Raw genomic sequence first — 13074 nt, 5'->3', positions numbered from 1 at the left:
ATTTGTTAAAAAAATGTTTCATGCTAAAAGCCACAACAGGCTGTGATTGTGGTAAATTGGTTATCTAACTAACTCTATCTAAGGCTAATTCTGTTGAGAAGTGTGAAACAGCTTCAAAGGAAGTTATCAGGAAGTGCTTTGGGATTATAAATAATAGGATTTTTTAAAGCTTGAGGGCATTGAAAAGTTCTTTAATATTGGAGAATCATTGAATCTCACATTATATTTATAGTCAGTATAAATGAACAACTGGTGGTGGATTTATTTATAGGTATCAAAAGAAAATCTGGGACTGGGAATAGTAGATTAGGAAACTGGACTTGTTACTTTGAATTATTCTCCTATCCTTACTTTCACTAAGGAGCCTGGACTCATCTTAAGGTGATGCGGTAGGTAAAAAAGAATTAAAAATTATTTTTAAATACTTGTCTCATTCACACATCCACTTGTGTAACCTCATGTACATATATAGATGTTTGTGTTTATTTTTACCATTCCCGTTTTTGAGATCTGTATTCTTATTCAATGTTTACTCAGTTAAAGGCATGTATCAAGCGTATTCTGACAGTTTCTCTAAAATTTACATAGTGCTACCTTTCCTTCACTTTGATGGGTAAGTGATATCTCTTCTGGTTATAGAATTCTTGAAAGGCAAATCATTTTTTCTCAGTAGACTAAACATTATTTGATTATCTTCTTTTTTACTGTACCAGATATAAAAAATATGATCATCACTCTTTTGTAAAAACCTTATTCTTTTTCTTGGGGAATTTGTAAGATTCTCTACTTATATTTATTTTTCAGAAATTTCAAAACATGTGTCGAGGTCTTTTTATATTTTTTTAATTGATCTTGCTTCAGTCTCATGGTCCCTTTCAATATAAAGAATCCAGATTTGTTTGTTTGTTTTTTGTTTTGTTTTTTTAGAATGAGAGAGAAAGACAGACAAGGGATAGACAGATAGGAAGGGAGAGAGATGAGAAGCATCAACTCATAGTGGAGGCACCTTAGTTGTTCATTGATCGCTTTCTCATAGTGCCTTGGCTGGGGAACCCCAGCTGAGCCAGTGATCCCTTGTTCAAGCCAGTGACCTTGGCTTCAAGCCAGTGACCTTTGGGCTCAAGCCAGCAAGCATGGGGTCAGGTCTATGATCCCATGGTCAATACTCTCTCCATTGCACCACCACCTGTTCAAGCAACTCAGGTTTTTTATTTTTAATAAAAATAAATAATTCTTTATTATTTGTTTATTTTTTACATTTTCTTCTAATCATTTTGCAATGTCCCTACTGAGATAGTATATCTTGTAAAGCTATTATTCAAGTGTCTCATCATTTCTTTCATTAGTTTTATTTTTTCTTTACATTATCATATGTTTTGGCTTAGTACTCATTGTTCTAATCCACAAATTTACAATATTGGTCATCTTTTTTTTTTAGTTTGTTGGTTGAATTTTAAATTATAAAATTATTTTAAAAACTTTATAAATATATCTTATTCTTTGTTTGAACATGTTTAGATTTTTTTTACTGCTTATAATAACACCTGAGTACTTAATAGGTTTTATTTACTTGCTCTAAGTATTCATCTTATCTTTCCTTTCTTTGGTTCTTTAGTGTCTTAAGTTGTTATTTCTCTTTGCTTGCTCATTGTTTTGTATGGTCTCACATGGCAAGTGAGATCATTAGTGGTTGGTGGCCAGCACAGCCGATTCTAAACTTGTGGACTGCTGGTGACTGGTGGTGACCTTGGAGACTGAACTCAGACTTCCAGTTGTCTCTCTCCAGGGACTCACAAGTCATCAGGAGCAGGTTGTTCCAGAGTCATACATGAGCATGTTAGGGAAACAAGCCAAGAAAGGCCTCTTCAATATGATTGACAGTATTTTGTTTTCTCCTGGGCTCTTTCAATGAATCCAGGTATACTAGAGTCACACTATATATGAATGACCTCTGAGACTATGAATAGGGGCTGAAAACCTCCTTGTACATTTCTGACTAAGCCATGTACCCAAGAAGAAAAGAGTCTAATTTAAAGTAAGATCTCACATGGAATAATAGGGGCCCATTTAAGGCTTTGCCTATGGTTTCAAAGCTATATATCAGTAAACCCTCCTCTCTGCTTCAAGACTCAGAGATTACTCCAGGATTAAAGGAGGACAGTGTATCTTTTTATTTCTTTGTCTCCCTGAGGTCACAGTGGATCTTAGTAAACTTTCTAGGTTTTTGCTATTGAGCTAATTCAGTGGTAGTCTCACCCCAGAAAGAAGTAGAAAATGCAGCTAACTAGGTGGAGAAAATTTCAGGGACATCTAAAATATGTTGCCATCTTGATAAGATTTGCATATTTTATTGCTTTTAAATAGCACTTTATTAAACATAAAATCCTTTATATAATATATAAATATATATTTTCTGCATATGTATTTATCATGATAGTTAATCACATTTTATTCTTATGGGTTTTTTTTCTTGTGGAGAGAGAATTTGTTGTACATGTGAGGAGTGCATTTGAATGTATGTGTGTGTTAATTGCCTGTAATTTTTAAAATTAAAATGTATCAATAGTTTCATTTATAACTTCTAAACAGGATAACAGATAAAAATTTATTATACCAACCAGTTCTTGACACGGGTTCATATGCACATGTAGACACACCTTACTGGTTTTAATAATTGTATAGTATTTTAGTATATGTATAATTTAAGTGATCCTTGTTAGTTTACATTTTGGTTGTTTCTAACATTTTATTGTTTTTAATACTATTGTAATGAGTCTTTTAAAAATTTATCTTTTCACAAAAAGCATGAACAAGTATCTATGAAATGTATACCAAGGGATGTGTAGTGTTCAAGCATTCAGGGGATCAGAGAATAAGTAGTTTTTAAATTTCTAAACAGGTATTTCTAGATCAAACTGCGTATTATTTGAAATTTTCCAAAATATTACCCAAATTTTGAATGTTAGTACCTCCTTACATAGTTGCTTATTTCTTTACACTTTTTCTCATAGAGGATTTTTTGAAAAGCTCTTTTTAAGGTTGCCAATATAAAAGGTGAAAATGATAATGCATTGATGCTTCCATTTGTGACTTTTTTATTTGTATGTGATCAAGGACTTTCTCTTGTGCTTGATTATTATAAATATGTGTCTTACAGAAATTGCTTTTTTTTTTAACTGGGGCATTTATCTCATGCTTATTGATTTAAAAAAGTTCTTTATACAGTAAAAATAGTAGTTCTCTGTTGTGTAAATTAAACATTATTTTTTCACAGTGTATAACTTAGACTCAGTGGCAAAGAAGAGCCAACACTAACTGGATAAAGGAGAAAGCGAGTTATGTGGCTTACAGAACCTTTGTCAAGCGAAAGATCATCTGAAGTCTGAGCTATATGAATGACTTCAAAATGAAATGCCAAGGGTTCGACTCTTTTGGATAACCTGATTTAATAGATTAGAAAATAGCTGCTCCATAGCTCAATGCAGAACCATATCATCTTTTGTACCCTAGGTTCCACACTCTATGTTTAACTGAGAGTTGAACTCAATTCTTATCTATATTTAATTGCATAGTAAAACACAAGTTTTACCCAGAAGCCTCATAGCTTAAGAACAACAAGGTAAAGATACAGGCTCTGAGATCAAGACACATGAAAAACAGGTTGTAATGAATACTGATTGTAATTTTCTTAATTATATTTTTAGTCCCATGAGCTATACAGAAACTTAAATATTTAAATCACTAATATTTTCCTAGAAAAAAAATATTTTGTGCTTTTCCAGAAAGTAATTACACATTTCAAGACACATACATGCTTTCCTTCAGTAAATTTGAATTTTGTTACATTTGCAAAAATATTATAAGGAATATGATGACTTCTTATGTATTATTATGTTTCTCCATCAATTTACTAATATTTTCTATAGACTGATTTAAAATAAAGCTGCTTCTGTTCACAGTGGCCAAGACATGGAAACAACCAAAAAGCCCTCCAATAGAAGACTGGATAAAGAAGATGTGGCACATATACACTATGGAATACTACTCAGCCATAAGAAATGATGACATCAGATCATTTACAGCAAAATGGTGGGATCTTGATAACATTATATGGAGTGAAATAAGTAAATCAGAAAAAAAACAAGAACTACATGATTCCATACATTGGTGGAACATAAAAATGAGACTAAGAGACATGGACAAGAGAGTGGTGGTTACCAGGGGTGGGGGGAGGGAGGACACAGGAGGGAGGGAGGGAGAGAGTTAGGGGGAGGGGGAGGGGCACAGAGAAAACTAGACAGAGGGTGACGGAGGACAATCTGACTCTGGGTGAGGGGTATGCAACATAATTTAATGACAAGATAACCTAGACATGTTTTCTTTGAATATATGTACCCTGAATTATTAATGTCATCCCATCAACATTAATAAAAATTTATAATAAAAAAAAAATAAATAAATAAAATAAAGCTGCTTTTTTAAGGCATAAATCACATAATATAAAATGCAATTATTTTTGGTATATGTAATATACTATTTTTAGTACATTTACAGAATTGTGCAATCATCATCACAATATAATTTTGGAACATTTGCAGTTATTCCCTGTTCTTACTCTAGCCCCAAGCAACCATTAATTTACTGTCTGCCTCTATTTTTGCCATTTCAGGAATTTTATTTAAATGAACTATAGTATGCAGTCTATTAATTCTAGCTTTCGCAATGACCATAATTTCTGGGAAGTTTATCCACGATTTATTTATTTATTTATTTATTTATTTATTTATTTATTTATTTCAAAGACAGAGAGATAGAGAGAGGGACAAATAGGGACAGACAGGAAAGGAGAGAGATGAGAAGCCTCAACTCTTAGTGGCAGCACTTTAGTTGTTCATTAATTGCTTTCTCATAGGTGCCTTGATTGGGTGGCTATAACAGAGCAAGTGACCCCTTGCTCAAGTCAACAATCTTGGGCTTAAGCCAGTGACCTTTGGGCTTCAAGCCAGTGACCCTTGGGCTCAAACTAGTGACCATCGAGTCATGTCTATTATCCCATGCTCAAACGAGCAACCCTGTGCTCAAGCCCGCGACCTTGTGATTTTTATCCTGAGTCCTCTGCATCCCAGTTCGATGTTCTATCCACTGTGCTACCACCTGGTCAGGTGGAGGTTTATCCATGTTTTAATACCTATCTGTATTTTGTTCTTTTTATCCATTTACCAGTTGACAAACATTGACCACTCTCCAATATTTGGCAATTACCAATAAATAACTATGATCACTCATATACAAGGTTTGTATGAACATTTGCTTTCATTTATCTTGGGTAGATATTAGGAAAATTGTTGGGAGTAGTAGACTGACCAAAGATACTCATACCCAATCCCTGAGAATGTCTTATGAGAATAAAGACTTCTGTCTTTATTGAACAGAAGTCCTCTCTCTTTTTCTTTTGCTTAAATTTATATTTATTTTATATTTATTTAATGAAATTTTTGCTGGTTACAGATTTCTTTTTGGAAGTTGTTCTTTTCTATCTAATACTTAAAAGATGTTGCTCTTTCTTTTTTGGCTTTTGAAGTCTGTGTGGAAAAGTTATACACAATCTTATTGAAGAACTTGATGAGGGAAATAAGTGATATTTGCTCTGGTGGCTATTAAAACTTTTATTTTCTTTGAGATTTTTGCCTTATAACTATGGTGTACCTTGGTGTGATTTTGTTTATATGGAGTTTGCTGAAATTTTTTATTGTGTAGGCTGATGTCTTGGTTATCTCTAAAAACTTCTCAACCTTTATAAAACAAGCCAAAATATTAAATGAAAACAATAATAATTACTATTATGTGCCTAATATGTCTTAGTCATTAGACTATACATTTGACTTAATAATGTTCATTAAAGTTTTCTAGTTTCTTATGAAGATATTCCTATTATATTAATTTTTATTTTGTCAACACAAAATATTTAAACTCAGAGGTTAAATATCTTACCTAATTTCAACAACTTCAAGTAATGAGTTCAAATTTAGGTTTGTTCTCTCTCCAGAGACCATATTCATTATGTTATACAGCTACTTAAAGAGCATTAGTGTTTTTAGCCATGCTGGCACAATTATTTATATTTTAAAAATATATTTATAAGATAGTCATAAACTAGAGAGTAGTATATTATGAAATTTTATGATTTAGAGAATTAATAGTAGCTGAAAATATTTTTATTATTTATTTATGTATTCAACCAATAACCATAATTTGTGTCTCTTGTTATGAATGGCAGTAGTCTGAGTCCTAAAAAAAATAGAATAAAGAATTATATTCAGAATTTGCTTTCAAAAGTTTAGGTGAACTACTGTGTAGTGTAATACAACCATAAAACTATTACATAGTATTTAAAGAGAGGGACACCATTTTAACTTTGATTACCCAATACCCTTTATACTAAGCAGTTAAATTTCTACTCAAATTTTATAAGATAACAGTTTCCAAGATTGGCTTCTAATTCCTGCATATCAATTTAACATTTTCCGTCATACTTTATATTTTTGCTTCCGTTATGTCTGCTTTATTTGAATACTTAATAATGTCTTTTCTGTTTTCTTATTTCTTATTTATATGTCAGCATTAAAATCTTAGAAAACTTTCTTTGATTTTCAAAAATACATTACGTATAATATATATTTTTAAAAATAATTAGACTTTGGTTTTTAAATAATGAGCTGCTATTGGATCTTATATTTTCCTATGTTTAAATGAGACAAATGTGTATTTTTTCATTCACTGATTTTAATCTATTTGCAAAAGCTAGAAGATTTATATTGCTGAGGTATGCAATCTGTGCAAGGACAAAATGGCCTTGTGGTCAAATCATAACATCCATTAAAAATGATTCTATTCTGTTTCTTTTTCTAGCTTCTGATGATACCTTCACTCTATGTGGCTGTATTCTTATTTAAATGGCAGTGTTAATAATGCTATTCTCACTTATCTCAGAGAAATTTCAGAAAACCTCTTGTGTTAACCTCTGAGGTAACACAAATAACTGATCACATCAAGGTCCAATCTATTCCTATGAAATACAAATGAATATGCCTCTAAGATTATTATCCCTAAAATATGAATACTGTATGCTAAAAATCTCATATTTTTCAAAGCACAATTTAGTGTCAGGAGAAAGAAACTTGATAAAACCACATGGAGAGATGAAAGCCGATTACCATTCTAAGGACTAAACACCAATTTTCAGAAAAAATATTATACACATTGGAAACTAGAACAAATGTGTTATCATTATAGAGAAACAATTAAATCTTGCTACATTTACACATATTTATGGAATAATATGTAATGGAATGACTTTCAGTACAGATAGGTCTGTCTATAAATGGATCAATTTTGGAAGGATTTTAATGATGCACTCTGTTGTACTTTTTAATGAGCTACATCAGCTTGTTTACCTCAACAATGTCATGAATTAAAAGAATCTTGAAGGCCCTGGCTGGTTGGTTCAGTGGTAGAGCGTCGGCCTGGCGTGTGGAAGTCCCGGGTTCGATTCCCAGCCAGGGCACACAGGAGAAGCGCCCATCTGCTTCTCCACCCCTCCCCCTCTCCTTTCTTTCTGTCTCTCTCTTCCCCTCCCGCAGCCAAGGCTCCATTGGAGCAAAGATGGCCTGGGCACTGGGGATGGCTCTGTGGCCTCTGCCTCAGGCACTAGAATTGCGCTGGTTGCAGCAGAGCAACACCCCCTGGTGGGCGCGCCGGGTGGATCCCGGTCGGGCGCATGTGGGAGTCTGTCTGACTGCCTCCCCGTTTCCAGCTTCAGAAAAATACAAAAAAAAATAATCTTGAACTTGAGTTTTTATTTGGGTCTCTCATGCTTATGTGTAGAATTATGTAATTAATATATCTATGAAGAAAATATATATTTTACTAACAGTTTTTATGAATATGTTGAAATAAATAAAAACGGTAAATATCATACAAATAAGTCATTGATTTCATATCCATGGTGCTACTCATGACACTTCAAGATATTAAATTATCAAGACCATTGCAGTTTAAATGGTCATGCGAGCTACTGTTCTTGGGTTTTCTTAATGCATACCAGATATTTATACTACTTTGAGGTAAAATCCACAACTGTATACCAATAATCACTTAAAAGTTCAGATCATGTTATAATTAACTATGTAAACTATATAAAAATTGGGAGTATATAAATCCAGAATGCCCAGGTCAGTTTATATAAAAATTCCATTGGTTTGCAGTTTAGTAGTCTGGGTTTCTGATCCAGGACTATGCCTGAACTACTAAATAGCTATAATTAGTAATTTATTACTTTTGTCAGTACATTGACAAAAGTGTGTACATTCAGGAACAACTTTAACAGGCAGTATAAACACAATTTATTAAAATAAAAAAATTTAATGAAAATAAATTTTAGAAGTTGAAAACTCATAAGTTATTTTTTTGTGTCTCAGAGGCATGACTTTGGGTGGTTTTCCATGTCCAATAGGGTCATATATCTTTATTGGGTATTTTATTCTTCAGCAATATGTGAATGTGTGAGAACTTCAACAGTGCCAAGTCCTTTACTATAGACAGATAGCAACTATTACTATGGGTAGTGGCTGAAAATTCAAGTCTATGTTTAAATAAATTTCTTGTCAGAGATTGAATAAAAACAAAGCTTACTTCCAGAACCTATGGGCATGGAAGTATCCTTGTTTGACCCACATGTTTATCATAGTTAGATAGTATCAAATGTCTCAGGCAGTATAAAAACAAATTATTTGTATCCTTATGCCAACACAGAGGAAATGAGTAGGTGATTTTCAACCTTCTCTTAGCTCAGACTCTTCTAAGGTGACCTGAAGACTAAAAATATATTTCAAGTTATCATTCTATCATAAAAAGATAAGAAAGCAGAAAGACTAGTTAAAGCATTCTTAGTTGAGGTTTCTGGAAAGGGGTGATGACAATAGTAGAGACATATTCTCTGCAACCCCAATCTTACTGCCACTAGCAATAACAGAAAATGTGATGGATATCAATCCAAATGGCTTTTAGATCAGACCAGAAGCCTCAAATTATACCCAACATCTGACCAGCCTTAAATATACAGTTCTGATTTATTTGCATTTTCCTCTGATAGAAGAGCAGAATTATTATTTTTTATTTTTCATCTATTGGGTATACCTTCATTCCCCAAACCATCAGTTTTTTTGTTTTGTTTTTGTGACAGAGACAGAGAGAGAGGGACAGATAGGAATAGTCAGGAAAGAAGAGAGATGAGAAGCATCAATTCTTCCTTGGGGCACCTTAGCTGTTCATTGATTGCTTTCTCATATGTGCCTTGACCAGGGGAGAAGGGGCTACAGCAGACTGAGTGACCCCTTGCTCAAGCCAGCGACCTTAGGCTCAAGCAAGTGAGCCTTGCTCAAACCAGGTAAGCCCACACTCAAGCTGGCGATCTCGAGGTTTCAAACCTGGGTCCCTCGTGTCCCAGTCCGACACTCTATCCATTGCGCCACTGCCAGGTCAGGCTCAAACAATCAGTTTTACTAGTGGCTTCATATAGTATATTTCCTGCAAGTCAACAAATTCAGGAACTAGGGCCAATCTATCCCTTAAGAAATTATACAATGAGTCAAACTGATGATCAAGTTTAATTTGCCAAGCATTCTCACTGATCTTACCTGACTATGAATCAATTTGTTGCCAAGCATGTATGCGTGTGTGTCAGTTACAGTACAAGTTAAAAATGGACTTTTTTCAAAGAGATTTGATTTTCAACAAATCATCCTAGTTGACTTGAAAAGACTCTTCCTGAGAAAATAAATTAATACAAATTTTGTAAATTTGCATGAAGATCTTATTTGAAATAAAGGCAAAGTTTTCAGTTATTAATTGTTTTGCAGATTCAGAGAAGTGGTATTGCAATGAAGAGTGTTTTTAACAAATCTAATAATAATATGTAGTAGGCATAATTTAAACAATCACATCTAATACTTTATACACTTGTCAATTTAAAATATACATATTTGATTATTAGGATGGCTTCTTTGTGAAAAGATTAACATCTAGTCAACAACTGTTATTTTTTATTTTTTATTTTTTGTATTTTTCTGAAGCTGGAAACAGGGAGAGACAGTCAGACAGACTCCCGCATGCGCCCAACCGGGATCCACCTGGCACGCCCACCAGGGGCAACGCTCTGCCCACCAGGGGGCCACGCTCTGCCCCTCGGGGGCGTCGCTCTGCCGTAACCAGAGCCACTCTAGCACCTGGGGCAGAGGCCAAGGAGCCATTCCCAGTGCCCGGGCCATCTTTGCTCCAATGGAGCCTTGGTTGCGGGAGGGGAAGAGAGAGACAGAGAGGAAGGAGGGGAGGGGGTGGAGAGGCAAATGGGCGCTTCTATGTGCCCTGGCTGGGAATCAAACCCGGGTCCCCCGCACGCCAGGCCGACGCTCTACCGCTGAGCCAACCGGCCAGGGCCAACAACTGTTCTTTAGCTTCATAAATTGAGGCTTTATTAAATTTTAAATTAGATTTAGAATAATAAATTTAAGTTCTATAGAGATCTTCATTTCTAAGGGATTTAGTTTTTATATTTGTATTACCTTTTTATCTACCTTCAAAGTTTCTTTGTAATTTTATACAGGATTGATCAACTGTTTTGTTGATCACTATAAACATATTTGTTTTTTTTCCCTAAAATTTGAATTAAAAACTAAATAGTCAGTTTATCTCACTTTCACTTTGTGCCTTGTATTACTTATTTACTATTCAATATGTGCACATTTTCTGTCTTCAAAATCACATGATCCTGATGAACACAAATCATGCCATTGAAGAATATGTTAGTTTTCTCCTGATGCTTTAACAAACTATCACAAATTTGTTGGTTTAAAAATACAAATTTATTCATTTACAGTTCTGGAGCAAAAAAGTCTAACTGGGATAAAATCAGGTTGTCAAGTAGGGCTGTCTTCCTTCTGGAGATTTTAGGGAACGATCCATTTTTTGCCTTTTCTAGCTTCTCAAGATTATTCACCTTCTTTCACTCATTGTTCCATTTCAGCTGTTGCATCACCCAACTTATGCTCCACTGTGACATCACTTTTTCTGAATCTAATTCTTCTGCTTACCCCTAATAAAGGTCCTTATAAACATATTGGGCTCTCTCAGATTACACAGGGTAATCTCCTCATCTCAGAATCCTTAAACCCTGCAAAATCACACCTGCAAAACCCCAGTTGTTCTATAATGTAATGTATCCACAGGTTCCAGAGGTTAGAATGGTACATGCTTGGAGGGGTGAGGAAGCATTACTTTGCCTAACACATAGAGGTATGCGCATAAAAGAGGTTCAACAATTTTAAAATAATTGAATTAAAGGTTTTTCAAGTCCATGCATATATTTGTATTTCTTCCTTTTTAAAGTATGTTTATAATGTGTTTTAAATTTTTAGTATTTCCTAGATTATTTTATTGTTTTTTTTATTTTAATTTATATTTATTTGCTTGTTGATTTTTATTCAAATTTTTAATATAACAATTAAATTGTCTATAAACATTTTATAGATTAATAGTATTTTATTTCATTTATACAATTGGCTTTTGGAAAACTGACATGAAATATGGGGATTATATGGTTTTTGTATTTTTTTTTCTACAAAATTACTCTGAATTGTATCACTTACTAGGATGATCATTTCTTTTGTTTAAAATATGTGGATAATTTTTCTTTAACAATTTTTTTGTTTTTCAATTACTGTTGAAATATACTATGTTTTAGCAATGCAACATATTGATTAAACATTTATATTATATATCTTATGAAGTGATCAACCTGATAAACCAGCACCGTACATAGCTGTTAAAATATTGACTATATTTCTCATACTGTACCTTCCCCCCATGGCTGTTTTTATACCTGACAATCAGCATATCTTAATCCCTTCTCGTTTTCTTACCCATTTTCCCAAGCCCCTTCCCTCTGGTAACCAAGAAAATGTTCTCTGTATCTATATTTGTTTCAGTTTAATGTGTTTATTAATTTATTTGTTAATCTTTTTTAAATTTCACATATAAGTGAAATTATGCAGCATTCGTTTTTCTCTGACCCATTTCACTTAACATAATATACTCTATATCAAAGCACATTGCACCTGATGGCAACATTTTATTCTTTTTTATGGCAAAGTAATTTCTATTGTAAATATGTACTTATATATGTACCACATTTTCTTTATGCATTTGTCCATTGATGGGCACTTACATTACTTCCATATCTTGGCCATTGTAAGCAATGTTGCAATGAATTGATTCTCTGCAAGTTAAATACCAAGGAGTAGAATTTCTGGGTCCTTCACTGTCTCTTGTTATATAGCCTTTGTTTTAAAGTCAATGTTGTCTGATGTAAAAATTGCTACCTTAACTTTTTTTTCATATCTGTTTACATGAAATAGCTTTTTCATCCTTTCATCAAAAGACTGTATCTTTTGATCTGAAGTGAATGTCTTGTAGGCAGAACATGTATGGGTCTTGTTTTCTTATGTTGTCAGTCTTTCTGTGTCTTTCGATTGGTACATTCAATCCATTTATATTTAAAGTAATGTTGATAGCTATTACCATTTTATGATTCATATATTTGATCATTTCTCCCCTTTTTCTTCTTAAAGAAGTACCTTTAACATTTCTTATAATACTCATTTGTTGGTGATACACTTCTTTAGATTTTTCTTTTCTATGAAGCTCTTTATCTGTTCTTTGATTCTAAATGATAGTCTTGATGAATAGAGTACTTTTTATTGTAGGTCCTTGCTTTTCATTACTTTAAATAGTTCTTGCCACTCCCCTCTGGTCTGCAAACTTTCTGTTGAGAAATCATCTGACAATCATATGGGAGCTCCCTTGTAAGTAACTGACTGCTTTTTCTTGTTGCATTTGATTTTCTTTGTTTTTAATTTTTGACATTTTAATTATGACATGGGTTGGGGTAGGCCTCTTTTGTTTCATCTTGTTTGGAACTCTCTGCACTTCCTAGGTTTTTAAGTCTGTTTTCTTTGCCAA

The sequence above is a fragment of the Saccopteryx bilineata genome, chromosome 3 (assembly GCF_036850765.1).
Source record: "Saccopteryx bilineata isolate mSacBil1 chromosome 3, mSacBil1_pri_phased_curated, whole genome shotgun sequence".
Taxonomy (NCBI): Eukaryota; Metazoa; Chordata; class Mammalia; order Chiroptera; family Emballonuridae; genus Saccopteryx; species Saccopteryx bilineata.
This window is presented reverse-complemented; position numbering follows the sequence as displayed.